Here is a 25,955-nt window from a genome sequence, read left to right on the forward strand (position 1 = left end):
TCAAGTGTGTCTGGTATTTTTTCTGAAGCTACCTGGTAACCCTAGGGATAAGTTTGAATTAAGATATGCAACTTAAGCTACTCTATTAATGCAACTTAAGTCAAAGTATCTTAACTCGAATTTTGGTGCCATCCACACTGCGGGAAGTTGAAGGGAACACACACTCCCTACCAGCAGGGAGGATGACTAGCATCGACAGCAGCACCCCCACAGTTTGAATTAGCGTGTCTTTACTAATTCCGCTAATTTGAACCCTGGAAAATCAACTGCAGCTGCTTTGATTTTATCTGTAGTGTAGACGTTGCCTCACTGACTACGACGTAAGGATTTTACCTTAAGTTATAACTTGTTTGAAACTGTTTTTGAAGAGTTACACCCAAATGTGGTTTTAAGACAATTTGCACACACTCCATATAGCTATACATCATATTGCGACAGGTACAGAAAACATGCTAGAACCATAGTAGTGGTAGTTTATAAGGCAGTTTGGTGCAAACATAGTTATGTTTAAAGGGAAACCTCTGTTCATACAGCTAGTTACAATCACATGGCAATCTCCACCAGTTATTGTCATGTTTGAAAATTGCTTCCATGCATGATTCAGCAGTGCTCAGGATGACACTGGATAATTACATTAGAACATGGTTGTTGGATTTTAAAGTAGCTTCTGACTATAAATATGGTAAAATTCAGTAGAGTCTCACTTGCTTTATTTTTAGAAGTTCAATCTTATGCACATATTTAATTAAATAGTGAATGAGAAGTTCAATATGCAACACTAGTTTACAGGTGCTTAAGTTATCATTGATAAGAATGTGTTATTAGGCAATTGTTAAATCAGCCACACACTGAAAACACTGCTTTCTATTTAATGTATAATTTTATAAGTAACTACTATAGTAAAGAACATTGGTTTATTCTTCCCAGCTGAAGACTCTCCAGGAATTGGAACACTGATTTGCAGTGGGGAATGTAACTTATTTATGCCAAAGTGAACATCAGCAACTGGAAGATGTGGAGACTGGCAGAAAATAGATATGGTAAAAATTGTTTTTTGGAAGAGCAAATATTTTCCAACTCAATTAGTTTGGTTTGGCAAGAAAGAAACTACTCAGAGACCAACAAGAGCCTTCCTTCAGGGAAAACTAGGCCTCACGGATGACAGGAAAAAGCCTGAATATTTGCCACATTGCAGTTTTGTGAGGCTCTGGCAGAACTAGCATTTTTCTTGCTTTTGTATCCCCAGGTAAAGACAACACAATTTTCAGAAGAAGCAATCTCCATGGGTAATTGGTATAAGCAAATAGGAGGTATCCCATGCTTAGAGAGAAAACCAATTCAGAAACCCTCATTTACATAAACAGCCATTTGTAAAGAAATGTTTCTATTTTTATATCACAATGCAACAAGATCAGTTATGCTGATAATAATACTCTGTGAATAATTCATCAATGTAAACAAAAATGTTCAACCAATTTACAAAATAGGTATTAAAAGCTTACTTGAATAATAAAATCAACGACAACTCTTATATGGATATACACTTAGGCTATGTCTACACTGCAGGCTTTCTGCGCAAGAACGGCCGTTCTTGAGCAAAAACTTGCAGAGCGTCTACACGTTCTTGTGCAAGTAAATTTACAATAAGGCATTAGAACAGAGGGCTTCTTGCGCAAGAGTTATTCCTCTGCCCATGAGGAATGATCCCTTGCGCAAGAAGGCAGTATGGATGCGCAGTATGGATGGGATGTTCTTGCACAAGAAACCCCTATGGCTAAAATGGCCATCAGAGCTTTCTTGCACAAAAGAGAGTCCACACTGCCATGGATGTTCTTGCGCAAAAACACATGGCAGTGTGGACGTGCTCTTACGTGAGAATTTTTGCACAAGAACTCTTGCGCAAAACAATTCTTGTGCAAGGAGCCTGCAGTGTAGACGTAGCCTTAAGATTTTTATCAAAATGACTTGACCATTATGTTTTAAGCAGGAAGTCTGATGTGAGAGTTTAGTGCAATTCAAATATGCTGCTAATGATAACACAAATCCAGAAATTACAGGCTTGTTGAAATAAATCATTGAGCAGTAAGATTTAAAAACTGAACACAGTCAAAAAATGTATAGAAAATTATAATGTCTGTGTGTTTTCCTGTAAAAATTATAATAGCCTTTACTTAGTAGAATAGGATCTAGTTTCACACAATTATGAGTGCTTTATGAATGTAGCTTACTACATTTTATATGTTTATAACCTCCTAATACTGAAAGATTAGAAAAAAGTCAACAAAGCACCAATTTTCAAAATAAGGAAAAAAGATACCGTCTCAGTTTAATTTCTATTTCTAATGCAAAATACATTGAATAAAATAACTAAACAAATAATGAGATTAATGGACGGATAAACAAGCATAACTGTTTGACAAACAATATAATTTGCTAGACACACCTGAATTTTAAAATTACTGGATGGAGGAAACATAGCAGATGTAATATAAATAGAGATTTTAGTAAAGGATTTGATAAAGTGTTGCAAAATATCTCTTGAAAATTAATTCTGTTAACCCAACTGCTGCCTCCTAGCCTGCCAATGGTTAACCAGTTAATAGGTGTCATTTTAATTGTTTAACCCTACAACTACTTAAATGGCTATTTACATCCCTAACAGTGTTAAAGCTTATGCAAATAGACCCAATCTCCCAGCCCATTAACAAAAACTTCCTGAGAGTTTATCCATAACTACTAAATTCTCAAAAGTTTCAGAGGGGTAGCCGTGTTAGTCTGTAACTGGAAAAACTTAAAAAACAGCAAATAGTCTTGCAGCACACCTTAGAGACTAACAAAAAAGTTGATGGTGCCATAAATTTTCATGGGCACAACCCACTTTTTCAGATGAATGGAGTTTAAGGGGTCCAGTTTTCAAATAAATAGCACAGAGAGGACAAGGGTTGCCTGTAGGCGAAGACTGGTCTGTCCCTCAAGGCTTGTGAGAGTGAGGGGTCATTTTCTAGGATAGGTTGTAGATTGTTGATAATGGAGGGGTGTAAGTTGGGGGCTGTAGGTGATGACAAGTGATGTCCTGTTGTTTTCTTTGTAGGGCCTATCTTGAAGTAGCTGATGTCAGGGTAGTCGTCTGGCTCTGTCAATCTGTTTTTTTTTTTTCCACTTCTCCGGGTGGTATTTCAGTTTTAACAATGCCTTATATAAATCCTGCAGGTGTTGTCTCTGTCTGTGGGACTGGAGCAAATCCAGTTGCATCTTAGAGCCTAGCTGTAACAATTGATTGGGAAAAGTGTCTTGGATGAAAGCTGGAGGCATAGGTAAGTATAACGGTAAGTAGGTTTCTGGTATGTGGTGTGGAAATGTGTCTGTTGTGCAACTGTACTGTTAGTGTCAAGGAAGTGGATCTCTTGTGTGGACTGGGATAGGCTAAGGTTGATGGTAGAAGCTGTTGAAATCCTCACCTAAAGAAAACCCCCTAACCTCAAACAAATTCTTTCCAATAACCACGCAGAATACCTCCATCATACTCATTCAGGAACCTACCCCTGCAATTAACCCCAATGCCAACTCTATCCACACATCTATACAGGCGGTATCATCACAGAACCTAACCACTTCAGAAGCTCGTACAATTGCACATCCACTGATGTGATCTATGTCAAGTGCCAGCAATGCCCCTCTGCCATGTATATCATATATACTGACCACACTGGACAGTGTCTACAAGAAAGAATTAATGGACAGAAATCAGATATCTGAAAAAGCAACACACAAACCTGTTGGGGAACATTTTAACTTGCCGGGGCACTCATTAATAGAGCTCAAAGTCACCGTATTATTGCAAACCAATTTCAAAAGTCAGCTCAACAGGGTAGTTACAGAACCTAACTTTTATCTACAAGTTTGATTCCTACAACAGAAGAATAAACAAAGACATTGGCTGGATGGCTCGCTACATTCCACATCCTAATGACATAAAAAATCCCAAAGAGCACTTAAAGTGGGTACTACGGCTCTTATCAGCTTCATTTTGCATGGACATTCTAATTGACATTCTTCTCCCCCCTCCTTTTTTTCCCCCTCCGCTTTCCCCCATCCCTTCTCTGCTATTTATTTGAAAACTGGACCCCCTTCAATGCCATTCATCTGAAGAAGTGGGTTGTGGCCACGAAAGCTCATTTTTGTTAGTCTCTAAGGTGCTGCAAGACTACTTGTTATTTTTTAAGTTTTTACTGAAGTCTCAGGCTATGTCTACACTGCTGCTTTTATTCGGAAAAAGGTACGCAAATTGCACTCCGTAGTCTAGATGTAGCCTCAGAAAGACAGACTTCTCCTAGTTTAATCCAGCACCACAAAAATAGTTTGAAAACAGTTTTGCAGGAAAACCCCTCCTGTTTTAAACCAGCTCCTCAGATACGATTAATCTGTTTAGTTTTCCTTTCCAGAAAACTATTCCTAATTCTAGGCAACTAAGCAGCCATGTATTAGAATCCATTTCACCTTTTAGAGCCAGGGGACTTTTTACTAACACAATGCGTATAAAGCAAAACAGCTGGCAGTTTGTTATAACTGGACTTGTTATTGTTCTTTAGCCAAAGAGAAAAGGGAATAAATGGCATGTGAATAACATTTTCAGATAACACTAAATTGGGATCTATAGTCAAGATAAGTCAAGAAAAAGATCTAAAAAGCAGCTTGCTTCGACCTACATGTCTACACTTAAATTTGTCTCCAAACAGTGTAAGGGCCCTCTTACACTGACATAATAATGCCACCTTCTTGAGCAGCATGAAAGGCACAGTTGATGTACTAAGGCCAACACAATGCACTGCATTATTTATGTAGACACTTAGGGTATCCCGAAATAGCGCCACTGTCTAGACGTAGCCTAAGTATCCTGAAATAGCCATTCCACATCTTTAAATGCGCACATATTTTGAAACAGATTTCAAAATTATGGGTGCGCTGTTCCAGCATACCTGTAACCCTCATTCCACAAGGGCTAAAGGATGTTTCTGAATCGCACTTTATTTCAAAATTTGGCACTGTCGAAATAAGTTATTTCAAATTTTGATTGAAATAAGATATGCAATTTGCATAGCTCAAATTGCATATCTTATTTCAACCTAGGGGTCAAAATAAATGTAGATGCACCCTATGTGTCCTCCAGCAGTTGTCACACAATGCTCCACACTAACTGCTTTGGTCACCACTGTGAACTCTACTGCCCAGAGATTATGCACACTGGTAGACCCTTCTCTTTAAAACCTCATACATTTTGGAAACTCCTTTTGCTGATTTCCCAGCTTGGCAAGCACATCTAGTTCCACTCATTTGCCGAGCGCAACTGTCTAGCTGACCATGCTGGATACATACCAGAAAAGCAGTGAGGCCAACCAAGTTATTAGCTGCTTAGCTGGAGAACTGCTGTTTTTACAAAGAGCTGTATGACAAACCTAATGGATATTCACTTCCCCAGCACTGTGGCTACCTCTAAGGAGCCCAAGGCACAAGCCCTTGACACGAACAGTGAGAAAAGATAAGAAGGAAAAGGATCATGCAGGACGGAAAATCGAGAAGTCCAGCTGCATAGGAATTTGACTCTGCAAGAGTCCAGACAATCCTGCCAGTCAAGTACAGGCAAGTCCAATGCATGGGAAGGACCATCAGGTAAGTCTGCAGACAATTTTTAGTTACAGGGACAGTACCCATAAAGTACCATGACATCTTTTGACTTTTTATTCATTTACTTGTGCTAGAGCGGGCAGTGGTCCGAGCAAGAGAGGCAGAGTTGCTATCTGCTTTTAATTTCCCTCTAGAATTAGGCAGTGGGGGGTATGCAAAACTGTTTGTTTACGTATACAGGAATGTCCCTTGAATCTTCCTGGGAGATCACAAAGAAACTGTTGTGGAAGTATTCTGCAATCTTATGCCAAAAGTTTCTAGTAAGGTATCATGGTCTTTGCCTTCAGGGCAGCGCGGCCTACTGGCCAAACTCAGTTATCACAGCCTTTGCCTTCAGGGCAGTAAGTCCTAGTGGCTAGAGTCAATACAAATCCCTCCCTTCAATCAGGGTGATGTGAACTAGTAGCCAGAGTAAATACAAAATTCTCCTGCCATCAGGTTAGTGTGGCCTTGTAACCCAAGTTAATATAATTCCCCCCTGTGGTTGGGGTGGTGTTAAAGTCTAATAGTTAAAGTCTATGGAGTCATCCTTGGATGCCTGGCAACATGACTTAATGGCCAGAGTCTATGGGGTTGGGCGCAACAGCCCTGGTGAGGGGGCCCAGGCCTACCCATCTCCACTGGGCCCCTACCTAGGGCCCTATCAGTGGTGGAGTGGTCAACTACTAGCTTGGCAGGGAATCCCATCAAAACACACCGAGCTCCAGTGTGTGGGAGATACCACTCATGCACACTCACTGGGTCACTATTTACCTTGTGTCTGGAGGTTGACGACTGCAGGCTGTTGGGGTTGCTGGGCTTCATCCATGAAGCAAACCCACTAGGGCTCTTTGGGCTCTATGGGTTTCCAACCAAGATACCAGCAGCTCTTCAGCAGGCACCTCCATCATAGATGACTCCTTTCTGGCCATCTATCCTCACTGAGCTGGGTTACTGCCTTTTATATCTGCTCTCCAGTTGGACCATGCCTAGCAGGATCCCAGGGGTGTGGCCTCCTCACTCAAATGTGGGATTAACTCTCTCAGTACCAATGCGGGGCTAGTGTGTCCCATCACAGGAGGGCAGCTTTATTTCTTCCTCTGTGGCAGGATAATTCCTCACATTATTCAGCAATAACTTCAGCAGGGCATCACAGCAGTATACCAGCTAGCAACCATAAGGGCCTGGACAGTTTTGGGATGCCAATAGCCTCTTTAACACTCAGGAGTGAGATATCAGCTAAAATCACCAATGCCTGTAGAAAATGGTGCCAGTATTCAGTGCTATTGATCTATACAACTGGAATCATGCAACCAAACAATTCCTTCTTCATTTCTCCAGCCCCTAATGGGCCATGCTCACTGTGCCTGGTACCATGATTGTTGTGGTGCACCAGCAATCCAAATCAGAGGTTAGAATGTGGAGCTTTAAACTTCTGGGGAGCACAGAAACTAGTTCAGCATTTAAGTTTTGCTTTCCATAGTGAATACTTTGCTGCCATTGTGTCCTTCGGGTTTTCCCTTTCCACACTTGTTGGATGCCCGAGGCAGATAAGAAGAACGAAGTAGACTTGGGATTCTGCAAGCCAGTGTTGCATTAAAACTTGGCAGAGGGCCTGGAAGAAGATAGGCGTCAGAAGGAAAGGCAGAGGAGTCCCAACAAGAAAAGGAGAGGGAGATGCACCCGAGCATAATGAGGCTTTTCAGGCAAGAAACACAAATGTTGTAGACTGATGAACTTACAGGTTCAACAATCCTAGGTTCTTTTTCCTCTCCAGCACACTGAGAACTCAATACTGGGACCTCCGTACAACTCCCTGCTTCTCACAGCATTCCAGGTGGCAACAGGTTTGCTGCATTACCCCTATCACACAATGGTAGAGGACATTAAAGACAATCAAAACTTCACATACACTGACTTGTGAAAGCCATCGTTGGTGAATGCATAGCTGAAATGGGCATGAATATTCTTTCCCTTCATATATTCAGTTCTCTTAATGTATTACATTTTGTTAATGTTTTATGGCATTTATTTTAAAATTATGCACTTCTTTTGCATGAATTTTGTAGAAAATAAAATTATATTATTTGGAACATAATTAATCTAACTAGTTCACAACACATGCTGAAGAGTTCTGTACATCCCATCACCTGTCACACAACTCATAATTCACAAACAATATTCTATTTTTCTATGCTCAGCAATCATTACATGAGTCCTCCTAGGCCCCAAAAGAGGACGGACAGATAGAGAACACTACAACACCACACACTACTCAAGCTCACTGTTATAATGGTCTTTGAAAGCCTCCCTGAGCCATATAGTTCTGTGTTCAGATCTTCTAATAGCCCTTGTATCTGGTTGTTTAAATTCAGCAGACTTCTCTTTTGCCCTCCACCCCAACAGAAACTTTCCCTCTTTGCTGTACAGATATTGTACAGCAAAACATTGGGATATTTTTCTCATAGATTCAATCTTATGAGTATATGGCATCAGCATCTTTTCAAATAACTAAAAACGTATTTCATATTCCACCTGGGTCAGTAGTTAAGTAATTCCTTGGTGCTGTTGAGAAGGCTAATATACAGCTTCATAAGCCAGGGGAGCCATAGGCTAGGTCGTGTTCTCCAGGATCAGTATTAGTATTTCAACATTCTCCATTGTAATCTCACATTTGGGAAAGAGAGCTCCTACTTGTAGCTCCCGGACCAATCCTAGGTGCATTTGTGAAGGCTTCATATCTCTGTGTGATGTTTTTCTCCGAGGCATCTGAGGCACAAGTAATGTGGGTCAGTATGGCATGGACCTTTTGCTAACAATATAGGATTTAAATCCCAGGACCTTCTGCATGCCCCAGCACCTGGGAAGGGCAAAAGGTGTAGGCAAGCCCGCTCACTGCTAACTACTATTAAATGACTCAAAACCTAAGAATTGAAAGAAAAATAAAACAAAGAAGTACTGCAGTAGGGACTATAGGCTTGCTAACACAAGACAGTAGAAGTTCCAATGCTGTCATGGACAGTAAGAAGGTACTGAGGGTGGGGTTCAGTTGACAGGACTGCTATAACGGCACTATTCCAGTAGGCTCCTGGAGGTAAAGTGAGGCATGGAAGGTCAGACCTGTCGCTCACCTGTCATGTGAGAGAGGTGTACAGGAATGTGCCTGTCCCCCCTACCTGTGTAAACCCTAAAGCCTTAAAAAGATAAGAATGCAAATAAAAAGAATCCAGAGGTTCAGTCAACTTGATGTTAATTTGAATGTTCACACTGCATAGTTCTGATCAATCACCGTTGAACTTGCTTTAATATGAGGAGTTTTACCAGGTGTCCCATATTCAATAGAGGGAAATATGGTCACTTCACTCAGAAGGCTTGAAAATGTCAACACATGCATAACAGAGCTCTTTTCTTAGCAGTGCTCCTCCTTACATTACAATCCAGTACACCTGTTCTTCTGGAGCTGCTGCATTCCAATTTGTTCCTGTATACATCATTCAAGTTGTTGGTTTTGACCAATAACGTCCTAAGTCATTTGCAGCCTGGATTCTTGAAAGGACTTGTCTCCCTGTATGCCAAGTCACTTGAGATAGCCACTTTCTATTTTAAATGGCCAGTATGGTAGTGTCTTCTTAGAGATGGCTCTAGAACTCAGAGCTCTACATAGGTTTTCTATTTTGGATCAAAATTTCACTTAACCAAAAAAATGGTTTTGACCAGTTCTAGCTAGGACTCTTGCCCGAAATTGGCTCTCTCCTCGGCTGCTGCTGCATACTCTTACCCACACCTAGCAAGCAACTTAACTTCCTTCTCCAAGCCTACAAAAGGCATGCTGCAAGGCTTATCTAGTGTCACAAGGTTTGGCTCGAGGGATCATTTGGGGAAAGTCTGCATTATTACCATTTGCATTACCATAATATCCAAAGCTGGGGTGGGCAACATTTTTGGGTCAGGGGCCACTGACCGACAGTAAAATCAGTCGGGGGCCATGCACAAGTGAGAAGCAAAACCAAACCCCTTACTTATGTGGCCTCCAAGTGAGAAAGAGAAAGTCATTCCCCACATTCCTCCTGCGCACCAAAGCTGAGCAGGCCCAATCTAGTAGATTTTGTGTGCACCTGCTCCAAGGTGGGGCAACAAGGGGGCTGGAGTGCCAGCATTTGTTCCCCAATGCGGAGGAAGCTTGGGGGCTGGATCCAGGCAAGCCAAAGTCTCCAAACAAGATTGGTGCTCCATTGTGACAGACATTGTGCAAATGTAAAAGATACAGGTCCTACCCTGAAAAGTTTATAATCTAACCAGATGTGACAGGCTAAGGAGGGGATAACAAATGCATAAAGAGGTGAAGTGACATGTTTATGGTCTCTCAGAAGGTCAGTGGCACAGCCCTACCCACTAGACCACAATCTAGGTCTTTTCTTCTTTTTTCTTCTTTAGGCATTTTAATTTTGACTGCCTTTCAATCAACTTGCATAGGTTTTAATTATTTTTTGTAAAAGCACTGTTCATGCACCCAAGAAATACTACTGGTGCATTTTATAAAATTACAGTTTTAAAGGCTCTGTTCTAGGAATTATTTTAGGGAAGTTTTATGGCTTGTTTTGTACCGCAGGTCAGCCCAGATACTTATAATAGTCCCTTCTAGTTATGGAATCTATGAATAAACACAAAATGAAAATAAATAAATAAAAAATGAACTGCAAAGAGTATGGGAGGCAGTAAAGAAAAATAAAGGAAGGGGAAGATGATGCCATCGGCTCTGAAGATTTCATAAAAAAATAGGGACAATTCTTAGCTCATAAAAATTGAAGAACCCTACTGAGACCAGAGTAAACCACAATCACACAAAATGTAGTATTTGTTGAATATAGCCATAATGCCAGTTGTTTTTCTCACTTTACAGCCTGTTGGCTATTGCTTTGACTTTTGAAGATGGTATACAACCATTTTTCAAAATGTCTAATGTACAGTAATTCTATTGTGGGTCAGACATCAGTGCTCTCAGAGTCATTCTGTAAGGAAGCCAACTGTGAAATTGAACTGGAGTTCAAGTAGGCAAACTAAATATAAGGACTTTGCTGTTCTGTTCCATGAGAAGGAATTGATAAACATCTGGTCTCTTTGGAAATTACTTTGTGATATTTGGATTTTGTATTGGCAAACTACTCATATATGATGATGTGTTATCACATGATACTGTATGTTGTCCAAGAAAAACCTAATAAAATGAAAATACTTCATTACCTTGAATTTTCATGTCTTAAAAATAACAGTTATGGATCTCTTATACCATCTTATTTTAACCCTGTTTGTTTAAATGAAAAAACAGTTCATAAACTACATATTTTCCTTTAAAAATTATCTTTTCTTCATTGCTGTATAAGTTTTGTTTACCAGGTGCCAAACTGTTATTTCACACATGTGAAAAGAAAATTGGCACTGAATACTTATGAAATGAATGTTGGCAGAGACAGGACAACAGTTTTCCCCTGAGATTAGATTAGATTCAGAAGAAATGCCTTTTACTTCTTCCAAAATCAACAACCTTCTTAAAAAAAGGGGAAGGGGGGCTTGTATAAAAGGAGGAAGAGACTGTTGAGGTAGTGCTGTCTTACAGAGTTATTTAATTTATCCTGATAGGCTTACACTTCTCAAGAATACCCTGAACATGACATGACTGAAGCCTATTGATATTTATTTTGATGTATTTTTTATTACATCTTGTTTTTCAGTAGCACTGTAAAACTTTTCAAGAAAAATCATGATGGTAAAGATAAAATGAAAAGGCATGATCCTTCAAGCCCTCAGCACACAAAAGTCAAAGTCCTCCACATACAGAATTTCTAAGAGGAATTCTGAAAGTAGAAGGCTTGGACCAGGGGTCAGCAACCTACAGCATACATGACATTAGTGGCACACAAGCCGATTTTCAGTGGCACATGGAATCCACAGCAGGCGCTCAGCCCTCCCTCCTCCAGAGCCTGCACAGTTGTAAGGCTTAGAGCACTAGCTCTGGCTTCCAGGAGCACAGGAGGAGGTTAGGTGAAGAAAGCTCCCCACCCGCCTCCACCGTATGACACAGGGACCCTATGCAAGCCACGACGTCCCCCCCCACCACGGGATTGAGGCCTTGTCCTTGCATGTGCGCCACTGCTCCTCCGCCCACCCTGGGCGGCCCCGCTGGCATGCAGGGAGAAGGAAGCAATGGGATGGGGGAGTCCACCCCGGTATTCCTGAGAGTTGTCTAGACTCCCTGCCCATTTCCACCAGGGATCCCGCGCAGAGACACAAGGATCCTGCGCAGAGTTGTGGGATAGAGGTCCCACCCCCGCTCACACACCACTGCTGCTCTCCTGCCCCAGCCCCACCGGCCTGCCTGGAACCATCCCCGAGCAGCATCCACTGGGTGAGATGGGCAGGGGAGGATCTGGGATGCTGAGGCCTATGGGGTGATGGGCAAGGAAGCAATGGGGTGAGGAAGTTGTCCCCCAGTGCCTCCAAGAGCTGCCCCAGATCCCTGCCTGCTTCCACAGGGTGGCATAGGGACCCTGCACAGAGCCGGGGACCCCTCCCCCCATGGAAGGGCTGGGGGAGAGGGGTCAGAGTTGGGGAAAGTGGGGGCCACGTTGAGGAGGTAATGGGGGAACTGGGGCTGGGGTGTGATGGGGTTAGGCTCAGAGGTCTGGAGTTTAGAGTAGGTTTTTTTTGCTTCTTACTTGTGTGGTGCCTAACTGATAGTTCCCCACCCTGCCATATATAAAGAAAACATCGAAACCTTTTGTGTTGGACATACATTAATATTTTACTTCATTTAAAATGAAGTTTAATAAACTAACATGAGAAAGTTAGAATGCTTAATCTGTTTAATAATTTAAATTAAACCGTTCTCCCTTGCTGTAGCACTAGCAAAATGGCTCGAATGTAATTATGTAGTTAACGGTGAGTTTCCATTAGCAACTGGTGGTCCGCAGAAAGGACTGCATTGAGCCATGTGGTCCATGGACCAAAAAGTTTGAGAACCACTGCGCTAGGAGATGAGTGCAGCATGGGCTGCAGCTCCAAGGCTGGGAGGTGGTGGTTGAGTGGAAAGGAAAAGGCGTGTGTGTGTGTGGGAGTCCCTCTGCCCCAAAGCCACATTGGCCCCTGAGTCCCTGGCAGGAAGGTGAAGGCACCATGTGCCAGACCCCCATGGGACCCTGCCTCCAGCAGGGCTGGAAATCTTGAGGTCAAACACCCCTGCCTCACCCATTTTCCTGAACTTCCCCGCCCCTGAGTCACCCTGACTCCAGGACGTGTTGGCGATCCAGCATCCCGCCCCCACAAGATTGGAGCCAGCGCCGGCTTTCAGCAGTGGGGGAAGCCCCGAGTTTCTGCGCTGCATCAGGGGAAGCACATGCACTCTCCCCCCCCCGCTCCCCAAGAGGAAAAGCCAAAGTGGAGCACAGGGTAGGAGACCAAGAGTGGTGCAGGGTGGAGACTGGGGTGTGCCTAGAACAGCAGCTTGGCCCAGGGCAGGAGGGTAAAATCTTGGCACACCACTTTGGAAAGTTTGCCAACCTCTGGGTTAGACAGAGGGCCCAAACAGGCGTTTGGGAAAAACAACAGTAACCATTTAAATAGCATAATTTCAACACATGAAATATATATTCTGTGTTGATAGCGATATTATGTACATCTATAACACCACTCATTTACGAATGTAGTAAATTAGTGATGTAAACTGATGTTTAAAACATTAACCAGTTAAACACTATATTTAATCAGTTAACTATGGAGCGCCTCCCCCCCCCGCCCCGCTATGTGGTGGGCCCAGCTGGGCCGGTGGAGCTCCTCGATTATGGCGAGCACAGCTGGGCTGGAGCAGCCTTCTACCCCTGGCACAACACAGGTGGCGGGCTACTCCATCCCAGCCAGGCCACCAGCTAACTTGTTACCCAATCACCCTTTCCCACTTTCAGCAAATAATTATCATTGTATAGAATGATTATTGAGTGGCTGCTGTCTTGAAAACTCATAATAAAGAAAGCTTTAATGAGCATAACTGGAAATCAAATAGTTATGGCACTATGCTTAAAAAAGTAGTCCCAATTAGTGTTCTCTCTAATTTTTTCCATCCACGTCAGAATAAATTTTATGATGGCATATGCAAATGTGCCCCACCAGTACAAACACATGCTGTTGGCTGCAAGTACTCTGCTAATCAGGTGGGTGGCATTTGAATCTCTCTTGGGTGGTTGCCCAAGCGCTCATTTTACAGGGAACTCTGGTCCTAATCTGTATTTAAGATTAAATCAAAGCTCTAATTCAGATGTTCAGAATTAAACAAGGAAAGCAGTCACATTTTGATCAAAAGTTTTGGCAATCACGGAATAAATTGAAATATGTTTTTTCCTTCAACTACAGTGAATTATTGTAAGTGTTTGTACAATTGCTTTAGATCAGGGGTGGGGAACCTTTGGCCCGTGGCCAGATGCAGTCCCTGGCTTGCCTACTTCTGGCCCCCAGGGCTCAAGGCTCCCTCCCAGAACTGTGCTGGAACTCCAGCCCCTGTCCCCGCCCGCCCAACTGATTTTTCTGTGCGTCAGTGGCTCCCCGACCCAAAAAAGGTTCCCCACCCCTACTTTAGATAATAAAATGAAAAACAGAAAAAATGTAAAGTACACATACTAATTCCACTGAAACCACTAATTTTCAGTGATTTAGTTATCTGCTAAATATTCAGACAGACAGGCCAGGCCAGCAGTAGTTGTCACTGACAACTTCAAACAGCAAAAGAGCCTCTTCTTGAAAAGTATGAGAAACTTCAGCAACAATGGGAATTAAATGCATCATGAAATAGAATGTACTGACAAATCTGTCTGTGTAGATTTCCTTAAAAATTGCCCTAATCTGGGCTATGTCAGCTCCAGAATCAGTTTTAATTGATAACTTTTTATCATAAGTCCCTTGAAATGTGTGTTAACTACTTATGTCAAATAGTCTTTTCTACCTTGTATTACACTGAGCTCATTTCCTAGACCTGAAGAAGAGCTCTGCATAAGCTCTAAAACTTCTCTCTCACCCACAGAAGTTGGTCCAATAAAATATATTCCTGCAACAACTTTGTCTAATATTTTAAAAACAACGTGGCTGCAACAGTTCTACATACAACATTTTATCATTGCATTCAGGGACCATAACTGTTTATGAAACTAAACAGCTTGTGAATTGCATCACAAGCTTGATTTTGACATCTGTGATAGATTGGGTGTTCTCTTGCTGAATCATGGTCAATATCATGTTTTTGAATCATGAAATAACTATGTCATTGAAAGCCTAAATATATGTTAATTCCCGAGTTGGCAGGGTTGTGTCATGTTTTTGCCAGGCCAGAGTAAACGGTGAATGATTAGCGCTCCAATGACTGACTGTTCAAAGTAAAACACCCTGGGACAAATGGCTTGCTCTACCTGGGAGAAGACTAGTCTGCCTGAAAGGAAGGGGGATTGGAAGTAATGCAAAATTACCAAAGGGAGAACAAAAGAAGCTGGTGGCATCCCAATAGGAGTTTATAAATAGACTCACAAATGGGAACTAGGGGAGATGGAGAGAGCTAATATAAATCAGATTAAGATGAGGGAGGCTGCTACAGGGGCAAAACAGGAAAAGGAGTAGAGGATCCTGCTTGACTACCACAATGCTGATGATCTCCCAAGGAAAGGAAGAGCCAGCGACTGATCGAACATTTTATTTTCTATGAGCTGTACTCTACTCTGCTTTACACGTTTAAATATAAGAGAATAAAATGCTAGACTATATAGAGTGAATACTTACTGACTGCTTAACAATTGCTGCATGCCTGAGAAACTGTGAATTATGGACCAATGGATGGAAAGCTCTGCTTCCCACCCCCCTTCCTCCTGGCGAGCCTCGCGGCCCCCAACCCCCCCCCCAGTTCTGCTTCCTGCCAGCCTGTTCCTCTTCCTGATCTCCCCTGGCCAACGCTGCTGCACCCCCCCCCCCCCCCGCCAGCTCTGCTTCCCGCCCCCCTTTCCTCCCAGCTGGCCCTGCGGCCCCGACCCCCCCAGCTGTGCTTCCTGCCCCCCCTTCCTCCCTGCCCCCCCTTCCTCTCGGCCAGCCTTGTGGCTCCCGACCCCCCGCCCAGCTCTGCTTCCCCCCCCCCCCAGTGATCAAGTGTGTCCAATTTTTTTGGGGGGGTGTACCTGGTAACCCCACTGACACCTTAGATGTCCAGTATTTTCTGAAATTTTCCCCAGCCAGGAGGTGAAAATGCCAGGCACCTGGCATTTTTCCTCAACAACTTTGGTCTCTCCCCTACCCTTTTCTTCCCCCCCTTCAACAGAATTTTTTCCCAGTTTTTTTTTTGGGGGGGGAAGTGTTCGGTATTTTTGTTTCAACCATTTGGCAATCCTAGCTGCTCACAGACTTGGGGCAGAGTGGAGGAGGCTTTGCACGCTCCCCCGAACCCAGGTCCTAATTGGCCTAGGGGCAGAGGAGCAAGGGAAGTCTCCTCCCATGCCAGGGGCATGGGTACATAGGGGGAATGTGGGCGGGGGGAGGCAAAGACACTCCCTCACCCCCAGACCAATCATACTCAGAAGTATTTTGGCCCTGCCCCTTCCTCTTGATGCCCCACGCCTCTCTGTGCAGCCTGGGGCCACTTGAAAAATTTCCAAAGTGGCCCCCAGCAAAAAATTATTGCCCACCCCTGATCTTTAGCATTAGGAGGGTGGTGAAGCACTGGAAGGGTTACCTAGAGAGGTGGTGAAATCTCCATTTCTGGAAGTTTTAAAGTCCAAGCTTGACAAAGCCCTGATTTTGATGATTTAGTTGGGATCGGTCCTGCTTTGAGCAGGAAGTTGGTCTCGATGACTCCTGAGGTCTCTTCCAACTCTATGATTTTTTTCCTACTAATATGTTATGTTTTCAATACTTCTTTCTTTTAAAGATAACAAAAGCACAATAGGCAAGTCAAACGTCCCCACTCTTTAAACAAGAATTTCACACGTTTTTCTAACCAAAACCCTGTCTGCATTATTATTTAAGTCCCAGCTTGACAAAGCTGTCCCTGGCTGAGATGATTTAGTTGGGATTGATGCTGATTTTAGCATGGGGTTGGACTCAATGACCTCCTGAGGTCTCTCTTAACTTTAATGATTCTATGATTTTATAAGGTGGGTGAGGAAGAATCTTTTATTGGACCCACTTCTGTTGACTGACAAGCTTCTGAGCTTACATAATGCTATTCTTCAGGTCTGGGAAATGAACTCAGTGTCATAGCTAAACAGGAGGAACAGACTGTTTAACAGATACAGCGCTGCAAATTTACAGATATCCACTTTAGATCTGCAGATGGATACGGACCATTTCTGGGAATCATAGATTGCATGCAGACTTCCCTGTTTACATGTTGAGCAACTGATTTTCATCCTAGATTAGAATACTCTTCCAAAATTATTAATATACTCAAGTAGAATTTCATTTCCATTTTAGTATGTCCAAGGAAACAAATGTAGTATGAAAGTGCTCAGATTTTATGATCATGAGAGTGGCATATAAATCTATATAGAATTAGGTCAGTATTTCTCCAGAGTCACAAATCCATATCTTATCTCTAATAACAATTGAAGTCTAACACATAGTGCTTATTGAAATGCTTTGGATGATTTTAGCTCAGAATGTACAGTAGTTCTCATCAGGAAAATACCAACTGGCAGCTTCTGTCAGTACTTCGCCAAGGAAAGTTTGGCTAATTGATATCACTGCAATTCCAAGAACTTGCAGTATTTTTCTGTGAACAGATACATAGTTGCCAGAGATAAAAAAACTAGATTTTCAGACTTTGCTGAAATAAAAGCCGCAAAGAACTATGTTTACCAAAAGTTTACCTCCTCCCTAACAGTTTAGAAATTCTACTACCCTGATTAGTTCATCAGAATGTACAGAGATTTGAACTGTAGATAAGAACATTCCCACAAAAAAGGCAGCTGGCTTAAATTTTTTCTTGTTGCAGAGGGTGGGGGGAAAGAGGGATCTTTAATATTGTAGACAGTGCCGCTGATAGGGAATGGGAGGGGTAAAAGGAAGCAGTTGCTCTGGGGCCTGGCAATTTAGAAGGGCTAAGCTTTGGTGTCCCAGCAGGGGCTAACCCTTTTGAGCTGTGTCTAGCTTATTGCCCACCCATACTCTAGACCCACTCCTTCCACATATGGTCCCGCCCTTCCTGGGGGCCCCCAGAGTTGAGCCCCGCCCGCCCCCCCACATATTGTCCAAAGCCTGGCAAAGTCTGTTGCCAGCTCTAATTGCAGACATTCTAAAGCTACCACAACAAAAAACTAAAAATCATGAAAGTTGTTTACCAGGTCTAAAAATATATAATGTGCTACAGTTATGCCAGCTCCAATATGAAAATGTGAATTGTATGAGTTTTTGAAATCTAAGGCTCAGAAGATAAGTTATTGGAGGGGAGGGGCAAGAACCAGCTAACCAAGGCACTGAGGCTGTGTCTACACTGGCATGAATTTCCGGAACTGCTTACAATGGAATACTATTCCGTTTTCAGTTTTTCCGGAAAAGGAGTGTCTACATTGGCAGGCTGCTTTTCCGGAAAAGTCCTTTTCCGGAAAAGCGTCTGTGGCCAATGTAGACGCGCTTTTCCGGAAAAGACTACTGGGCTGTCTACACTGGCCCTTTTCTGGAACAGTGGAAACACTGGAATAAGTTGATTAGGTAGGTTGTGGAATTTCCATCTTTGGAGATATTTAAGAGCAGGTTAGATAAGACATCTATAAGGGATGGTCTAGATGATATTGGGTCCTGCCATGAGGGCAGGGGACTGGACTCGATGACCTCTCGAGGTCCCTATGTGTTCTATGATTCTACTTGTTGGCAGGTATTTCAAAATAAATTATAAAAATAATTACACTGGCATTATTATATTCTGTGTTTTGACAAACAAAATGCAGGATTTTAAGATACTATGCATACAATTTTAAATTTTTTTGCTGCAGAATTTCCCAAGCAATGCTTGGGAGATGTGCTTCCACTTCCACCCACCCCGGGAGGAGATTGTACTGTCCTTCTCATCACTGGTTAGGCCTCAGCTGGAATACTGTATCCAGTTTTGCTTACCAAAGTATAGAAAGGATGTAGAGAAACTGGAAAGGAACTAGAGGTAAGCAACAAAGATGATAAAAGGGATGAATTGCAAAGGCTGAAAGAATTGAGTGTGTTCAATTTGAAAAAGAGGAGATTAAGGGGAGGGGGGATATGATAGCAGTTTTCAGATATTTAAAAGACTGCCACAAAAAAGATGAAGAAATGTTGTCCTGTTTTGCCACAGAGGGCAGTGGGTTCAAACTATTAATAGCAGATTTAGATTAAATCTCAGGAAAAACTTCCTAACTGTAAGAAAAGAAAGACAATGGAACAGACCTACAATAGGAGGAAGTGGAAACTTCTTCTCTGGAAGTTTTCAAAAGGAGGCTGAATAGCCAACTCTCTTGGATGGCTTAGACACAACAAATCCTCCATCCTAGTAGGGGGTTAGACTAGATGACCCTTGCAATCCCTTCTGTCCCTATGATTCTATTATTCTAATTGTCACACTAAGTACTTTTTTCCGACCAGAAGACGGTCTCTGTTGAGCTCAAAAGCTTGTCTCTTTCACCAGTAGAAGCTGGTTCAATAAAAGATGCTAGCTCACCCACATTGTCTCTACAACAGCACTACAAACTAAAAAATAGTGATTGACTGAGTGATTATTTTTTCCATTTTCAGCTATGAGACAGTTTTTTAAATCTTTTTTCCCTCTGGCAACTTTAATAAACCAGCTACTAGCAGTTATCCATGCAAATCTACATTTTAAATAATTTTATAATAAATGCTTTTGGTCTCATTTTCCTAAATTTTAGTTGTATTTGAAAATGGATATTAAGAAAAATAATCCCAAATGAACACAAATCTGAGGAAAAAAACCCAAGAGTGCTACTTATCAGCAAAGGAAGAAGAGAAATTAATGCTGATTCTAATTTTTGAGAAGCGCTAAGATGTAGCTATAAAAGAACCTAGGTAAGTAAAGGAGGTAAATGGCTACTTTTATTATTTAGCAAAACTGTATATTTTTAAGAAAAATGAAAAGAACAGATTCTCTAATTTGCTGATTTGATTTTGAGCTAAAGATGGTTAGATAGCTTTTTGGAAAACCTTATTTAATGGGAAAAATACTGAGTCTGAAAATAGTATAAATTAGATTTAGGTATAGCCAGTTATCAATTCAGTGACTTTAGCAAGATCAATTCATAGCTTTGCCAGATACTAAAAATCATGATCTAAAAACACTGGAGTTCTAGTTTATTACAACAATCTGTATCCCACTAGCTCTCTGCCCCATGACTACAGGGGTGTTAACAGGTCACTTCACTTAGAAAGTTCCATAGAAATATGTGCTAACTACTTATTTTAAACTATCAGTGCCATTTTGTATTTAGCTATGACAAAGTGAGTGCTTTCCTCAGATCTGGGGAAGAGTTTTGTGTAATATTTGTAATAAAAATAATATAAAGTGAGCAATGTACATGTTGTATTCTGTGTTATAATTGAAATCAATATATTTGAAAATGTAGAAAAATATCCAACATATTTAATAAATTTCAGTTGGTATTCTATTATTTTTAACAATGCAATTAAAATAGCAATTATTCAAGATTTTAAATTGCAATTACTTTGAGTTAATCATGTGAGTTAAATGTGATTAATTAAATCATGTGAGTTAAATGCAGAATGCAATGCTATACACAGCCTCAAAAACAATTCTGACATCATAATCAAAGGGGCTGACAAAGTTGGGCGCTGTAGTCATCATGAACAGAACAGATTATGAACAGGAGGTGACCAGACAACTCAGCACCAAATTCTACAACCCTCTCTCCTGTGATCTCACTAAAGAATACTAAAAAAACCTGAAACATCTGCTCATGAGACTCCCTGATGCTACTCAGGACCAAATTTATACTAATTCCCTCCCCCCAATTCCTGACCAGGAGTTTTCTATCTGCTACCCAAAATACACAAACCTGGAAATCCCGGACGACCCATCATCTCAAGCATTGGCACACTTACATCAGGAGTACCTGGTTATACTGATTCTCTCCTCAGACCCTATGCTACCAGCACTCCTAGCTACCTCTGCAACACCACTGGCTTCCTGAAAATACCATCCTTTACACCAACATTCCACATGAAGACGGATTACAGGCCATCAGAAACTGTATCCCCGATAACAACACTGCACACCTGATTACAGAGCTCTGCGACTTTGTCACCCACAACTACTTCCATTTCCGAGACAATTTGTACCTTCAAGTCAGCAGCACAGCCACGGGCACCCGCATGGCACCACAATATACCAACATCTTTATGGCTGACCTTGAGTAACGTTTCCTCAGCTCTTGCCCCCTGAAACCTTTACTCTACATCGATGACATCATCATATGGACCCACGGAAAAGAGACCCTTGAAGAATTTCACAGGGATTTCAACAACTTCCACCCCATCAACAACCTCAGCCTAGATCAGTCCACATGAGAAATCTACTTCCTTGACACTACAGTACTATTAAATGATGGACAAATTTCCACCGCCCTATACCGGAAACCTACCAACTACTACACTTACCTTCATGCCTCTAGTTTCCATCTCAGACACATTTCCCAATCTATTGTATACAGTCAAGCCCTGAGATACAACCATATTTGTTCCAATCTCACAGAGAGAGACAAACACCTACAGGATCTATATAGAGCATTCTTAAAACTAAAATACCAACCCAGAGAAGTGAAAAAACAGATCGACAGAGCCAGAAAAGTACCCAGACATGAACTACTTCAAGACAGGCCCAGAAGAGAAAACAACAACAGAATTCCACTGTCACCTACAGTCCAAAACTTAAACCCCTCCAACACATTATCAACAATATACAACCTATCCTCACTCTCAGACGCATTGGGGAAAGGCCAATTCTCGCCTACAGACAATCCCCTAGCCTCGAACAAATTCTTTGCAGTAACCATGCAATACACCTCCATCATAATTATCCAGGAACCTACCCCCACAATCAGCAGCGGTGCCAACTCTGCCCATACATCTATACCAGCGATTTCATCACTGGACCCAATGACATCAGCCACCAAATCAAAGACTTATTTAATTGCACATCCACTAATGTGATCTATGCCATCAAATACAATGCCCCACTGAAATATATATTGGCCAAACTGGACAATCTTTATGGGAAAGAACTGATGGACACAAATCAGATATTTGAAAAGGCACAAAGGCACAAAGACCTGTTGGGGAACACTGTAATCTGCCTGGACACTCATTAATGGATCTCCAAGTCGCCATTGTGTTCCAGACCAATTCCACAAGCCAAATACACAGAGAAGGATTGAAACTTAACTTCATTCACAAGTTTAATTCTTATGCAAATGGTGTGAACTGGAATATAGGATGGCTCACACACTATCTTCCAACTTTTAATGACTTAACCAACCAATGAAACAATGGAGGTGCTAATGGTTCTTAGCCTCTTGTAACTATTTGAACTATCTACTCACTGTCTCTCTTTTTCTTTCTCCCCCCCCCCCTACTCCCTCCTTCCCTTATTTATTCTTGGATCAGGACTTATACTCCAGTCACCTGAAGAAGTAGGTTTTGCCCACGAAAGCTCATGATACTATCTATCTGTTTTGTTATTGTTTAAGGTGCTAATAGACTATTAGTTGTTTTTTTTTTTGTGATTGATAGCCCTTGTAATAGGGTTACCATATTTCAGGTTTCCAGAAAGAGGACACTGCAGGGACAAGGAAGAGGTTCAGTTAGGAGTGCTAGAGGAGGTACCTGCAGCTGGTGTACTCACTAGCGTCTGGGGGGAGTTTCACTCCCACATATAGTGGCAGGCACAAGCCCAGGCCACAGAGGCTAGGTCTATACTACAGAGTTTTTGCGCAAAACCAGCCCATTTTCCAGGAGTGGAAGCTACTCCCTAGGTGGTTGGGAACTGGTAGCTGTCACTGCAGTGGGATGGGCCAATCAGCTGCGAATACAGAAGAGGGACCAATCAGTGCTCTTTCTGAGCTGCAATATCTGTTCTGCAAAAGTGCTGGACATTTCCTGTTATTTGACAAATCTGCCCAGTCAGAAGACGGAACTTCAAAAAAGAGGAAATGCCTGTGAAAACCAAGGCATATGGGAATTCTGAACATGGAAAAGCATCTTTGGTACTCAAACCAGGATCTGCCTCCAACTCCTTTAGGGTGGGGATGGGAAGTATAAAAGTCCCAGGAAAATAGTCCCACAAGGATTTAAAGTCATAGAAAGACTTAAGAACTATGGGACAAATTTCAACCTATAACTCTTCAACATTGGTTCACTATATAGTCCCTTCACAGGAGCCTGCATGGTGTACTGTTCTATCAGAATCAACCTCGGTTACTGTATGAACAACATACAGTACCTCCACCACACTTCCAAGGTAAAACTTCCATGACTTCAGATCATGAGAACATTAGCATATAGACCACACAACAGCCAGTTTCACCTGAAAGCATAATAAATGTTCTTCAATTGTTCTACCTGAAACACCAAAAAGTCACTTAGCCGAGTGTGGGATTTTTTGTTCGATTAATATTCCAGAGTTTTGGTATGAGTCAGCCTAATTGCATAATATTTTTGAGAGGCTTGTTACATTATATAGTTCATTTTCTACTCAAAACTGCTTTATCCATTATCTCCTATTAATGCTACTGGGAGTTTAACTCATACATCATAGGAGAACAAATCCCTAAGAATCTAAGATAACTACCATATGAGTGATTTCCTTGAAGACATGTAGAGGATACCTGGTACTTCTAATCATCAGGTCATTAGTTTGGGTGGAAGGAGGAGAGTTAAACATTATTCTCGGCATTTTATTCTTACAGAGAACATATATACTTTACTGCCTGGTACAAAGTTGATAAGTATCACACACTATACACATATCACTGTTAGGGATGTAAAGGACTAGTCAACTATCTGATAAGCAGCTATTTGCTTATCGGATAGTCGACAGGACAGTCGAGTAGTCACTGCTCCCTTGCAGCCTCTATTAGATAGAGGCAGCAAGGGGGGGAAGACTGGGGGTACTTAAAAGCAGCAGCAGGCACAGAGCCCGGGGTCAGCTGCTCCATGTGGCACTGCTGCTTTGATTGCCACGGCGAGCCCAGTGTCAGGCTCCTCGTGGCATTTTAAAGCAGCAGCGTTGCATGGAGCCTGGAAGTGGTGTTCTTGTCTGTCCTCCCTCTTGAAGGCAAAGGTCCAAGTAGGGATCGTTGAATTACAGAAGTAAACGCATGGTTGTGCAGATGGTGTCAGAGAGAAGGCTTTGGTTTCTTCAAACATGGGACTCAGTTCCACGTACAAGGATTGCTAGGAAGAGATGGGATCCACTTAAAGAGAGGGAAGAGCATCTTTGCGATCAGGCTTGCAAACCTAGTGAGGAGGGCTTTAAACTAGGTTCGTTGGGGGATGGTGATGTAAGCCCTGAGCTAAGTATGGAAGTTGGATACTAGGAAGAAACACAAGGAGGGAGGAGCAACAAAGGAGAACCCCTGATTTGAATGGAGAAAGTAGGGCAATCACCTGGTTGTCTAAGGTGTTTGCACATGAATGCAAGAAGCGTGGGAAACAAACAAGAAGAATTAGAAGCCCTAGCCTAGTTAAAACACTCTGGGCTCGTCTACACTGGCCCCTTTTCCGAAAGGGGCATGTTAATTTCACAGGTCGTAATAGGGAAATCCGCGGGGGATTTAAATATCCCCCGCAGCATTTAAATAAAAATGTTTGCCGCTTTTTTCCGGCTTTTAGAAAAGCCGGAAAAGAACGTCTACACTGGCCCCGATCCTCCGGAAAAAAGCCCTTTTCCGGAGGATCTCTTATTCCTATTTAAATCCCCCGCGGATTTCCCTATTACGACCTGTGAAATTAACATGCCCCTTTCGGAAAAGGGGCCAGTGTAGACGTAGCCTCTGGGTATGTCTAGACTACATGCCTCTGTCATCAGAGGCATGTAGATTAGGCTACCCAGCATAGGGAAATGAAGCTGCGATTTAAATAATTGTGGCTTCATTTAAATTAAAATGGCTGCAGCGCTCTGCCAACCAGCTGATGATCAGCTGTTTGTCGGCAGATCAGGGCAGTCTAGATGCACCGTGGTTGACAAGGAAGCCTTTGTCGACTGGCGCAGGTATGCCTCGTGAAACCAGGTTTAAATGCGCCAGTCAACAAAGGCTTCCTTGTCAACCGCGGCGCGCCTAGACTGCCCTGATCTGCTGACAAACAGCTGATCATCAGCTGGTTGGCAGAGCGCTGCAGCCATTTTAATTTAAATGAAGCCACAATTATTTAAATCGCAGCTTCATTTCCCTATGCCGGGTAGCCTAATCTACATGCCTCTGACAACAGAGGCATGTAGTCTAGACATACCCTATGATTTGATTGGAATAACGGAGACTTTGTGGGATGACTCATATGACTGGAGCACCGTCATGGAAGGATATAATCTATTCAGAAATAACAGGTGCGGGAGAAAAAGAGGAGTTGCACTGTATAAGAGAGCAGTATGATTGCTCAGAGCTCCAGTATATAGAGGGAGAAAAGCCTGTCTAGGGTCTATGGGTTAAGTTTAGAGATGGAAGCAACAGGGGTGATATTGTGGTTGGCATCTGCTATAGACCACCAGATCAGGTGGATGAGGTAGACGAGGTTTTCTTCAGGCAACAAAGAGAAGCTTCCAGATCACAGGCCCTGGTTCTCATGGGGGACTTTATTCACCCTGACATCTGTTGGGAGACCAATACAGCAGTACACAGACAATCCAGGAAGTTTTTGGAGAACGTTGGGGATAACTTCTTGGTACAAGCGCTGAAGGAACCGACCAGGGGCCATGTGCAGCTTGACCTGTTGCTCACAAACAGGGAGGAACTTATAGGGGAAGTAGATGTGGATGGCAATCTGGGAAGAAGTGATCATGAGAAGATAAATTTCAGAATCCTGACAAAAGAAAGGAGAATGGAAAAATACACATCCTGGACTTCAGAAAAGCAGACTTTGACTCTCTCAGAGAACTGATGGGCAGGATCTCCTGGGATGCTAACATGAAGGGGAAAGGAGTCCGGGAGAGCTGGTAATATTTTAAAGAAGCCTTATTAAAGGCACAGGAAGAAACCATCCCAAAGTGCAGTAAAAAAAGCATATAT

General features: G+C 42.4%; 1 protein-coding gene across 9 annotated transcripts in view; it reads right to left on the reverse strand.

The window, feature by feature from the left end:
• Nucleotides 1-25,955, reverse strand: part of ATG7 (autophagy related 7) — a 193,603-nt gene that overhangs the window by 52,873 nt on the left and 114,775 nt on the right. The window lies entirely within an intron of this gene.

The sequence above is a fragment of the Pelodiscus sinensis genome, chromosome 11 (assembly GCF_052426305.1).
Source record: "Pelodiscus sinensis isolate ZL-2025 chromosome 11, ASM5242630v1, whole genome shotgun sequence".
Classification (NCBI taxonomy): Eukaryota; Metazoa; Chordata; order Testudines; family Trionychidae; genus Pelodiscus; species Pelodiscus sinensis.